The 2,000-nt window shown below is 54.3% G+C and overlaps 1 protein-coding gene and 1 long non-coding RNA gene across 2 annotated transcripts in view; both read right to left on the reverse strand.

Moving 5' to 3' along the window:
- Positions 1 to 989, reverse strand: part of SRPX2 (sushi repeat containing protein, X-linked 2) — a 17,210-nt gene extending 16,221 nt beyond the window's left edge. The window contains exon 1 of the mRNA XM_019521359.1: positions 832 to 989. The gene's annotated coding sequence lies outside the window, so the exon portion shown is untranslated. The remainder of the gene's footprint in view (positions 1 to 831) is intronic.
- Positions 990 to 1,449: 460 nt separating this feature from the next.
- Positions 1,450 to 2,000, reverse strand: part of LOC109300625 — a 9,425-nt gene continuing 8,874 nt past the window's right edge. The window contains exon 3 of the long non-coding RNA XR_002098279.1: positions 1,450 to 1,462. This is a non-coding gene — a long non-coding RNA (uncharacterized LOC109300625). The remainder of the gene's footprint in view (positions 1,463 to 2,000) is intronic.

The following is a 2,000-nucleotide window of genomic DNA, read 5'->3' on the forward strand; positions in this document are numbered from 1 at the left end:
CCCCCCCCCTTTTTTTTTTTTTTTTTTTTTTTTTTTTTTTTTTTTTTTTTTTACTAACATGCCTATGATAATATCCTGTTCTTCTCATTTAAATCACAACATTTTTTGATCAGCTCCTGAAAATACTTTCCACACACCCCTGCAAGGTAAGTAATTCTAATGATCCCTATGGAGAGACTACAGAGAATGTAAGGGATTTTTCCCAGGAAATGAGCCCCAGCAGAACTGATAAATTTTCAGCTCCGAGTCCTGTGCTCAGACCAGCAGAGTCTGCAGAATTCATCTTCTCAGTTGCATTTGGATAAATTCAGGTCACAGGAAAGATATTCTGAAAGGATCAACATCTGCTGGCCACAGTCATGAATATGAAGGCTCCTGATCCACTAACCCGTGGCATCTTGACTTACCACACATTAAGAGAGAGGAGGCTGGAAGGCTGCTGGCTGAGGTCAAGAAGTGAATCAAGTCACCTACGGGATTAAGTAACTTCAGTGGACTATAAGCAGCATTTTGTGGCCACAGAAGTGCTTTTTTTCATATCCAGGAGGCAGACTGCTGATCACCACAGAGTGCTGCCAGCTGTTTCCAAGGGTAAACATTTTTAGCAGTAAATAGTTCTGTTTTCATTGAGAAGGTTGAGTGGATATGGACAGTGATGGTGTCAATCTGGAAGGGAACAGCTGTGTGAGTGACCCTGTCTGCATTCTGCATGCAACTTGTCAGTCTGGTCCAGGGCCCATTCTGCAGGAGGATAGCCTGCAGTGCACGTCTGGACCCTTTATTGAAGGTATTCACTATAGTAATAGAAATCACATCTATGATCTGTGTTACCAAAAAACCTCAGAGTCCTGGTCACGGACCAGAACCGCATCACACCAGGTGCTGTACACACACAGAACAAAACGATTGTCCTCTTGGTTCAAGACCTCACAATGTAAGATAGGAGGCAATCAGCAGACACAGGCAGACAGCTGGTGAGTAGTAGGGGACAAGGAGATGGTACCTATCAGCGTAAGAGCCAGCTGTCAAGCACACGAGCAGCCTAACCGCTGTCATTTGAACACCCCAGTGCAGCAAAGTTTTGAGGGAGGCTAAGGAGAGCCTTGTGGCTGTGTACAGGGAGCTCCTCTGAAGTGATAGGAGCAGGTTTGAAGCACAGGAGACTGGTAGGGTGGGCATGGCAGGGGGTACATGTGCCCCCCTGAAATTGGCCACTGCTGGTTTCTGTGGGCAGTCACCACTCCCCCCTCCCAAACTGCTGCTGGCTTCTGTGAGTGGTCGTCACTGGTCACCCACAAACTGTGCCCTGCCAGTCTCAGGAAGCACCAGTCACCCATGGTTTGAAGAGTTAATAAGTGTGGTGGAAGCACAGGGGCATCAGGGGCCAAGTGGAAGTGCACTCCTCCTCACCGAGAGACAGAGTCAGCAGCGCCCTCGAAGGAGGGACAGGCCAGACTCTGCTCTAGAAACCAGCTGTGAAGACTGAACTTCAGAACAAGGATCGCGGTGTCTAACCTTCCCTTCCTGCGGGTCCGGGAAGAGCGGAGAGGACAGTGCCAGGCCAGCGGAGGCAGACACCGGATGGCCCCGAGGTGAGGCTCTGGCCGCGTCGGATTAGGGCGGGATTGTGGCTGCGGCCAGACGCTGGGGCGGAGAAGCGGGTGCTCGGACCTCCTGCGGAGGCTCTGGTGCCACTGGGCAATGCCACCTGTGGGCGGGGCGGGCTGTGCGCTGCTCCCCGCGGCCGGCAGGCGGAGGCTCCACTGGATACAGGAGCCGCTGCTTGGAGGCACCTCGTGGGGCTGAGACGCTTCATGGAGCCAGAGCAGCACGGCTGCCGGAGAGAACAGCCCCCCTGACGCCCAGGGGCCGCGGGCGGGGCGGGGCGGGGCCGGGCCGGGCCCTCGGGCGCTGTCGGAGGCGCTCGGCCGCAGGTCCGAGAGGCTTCGGCCGTTTCCGGCAGCCGCCCTCGGGCCTCCTCGGCGCCGCTCGGTGGGAGG

This window comes from Gavialis gangeticus, unplaced genomic scaffold, assembly GCF_001723915.1.
Source record: "Gavialis gangeticus isolate Ggan-Ray unplaced genomic scaffold, GavGan_comp1, whole genome shotgun sequence".
NCBI lineage: Eukaryota > Metazoa > Chordata > Crocodylia > Gavialidae > Gavialis > Gavialis gangeticus.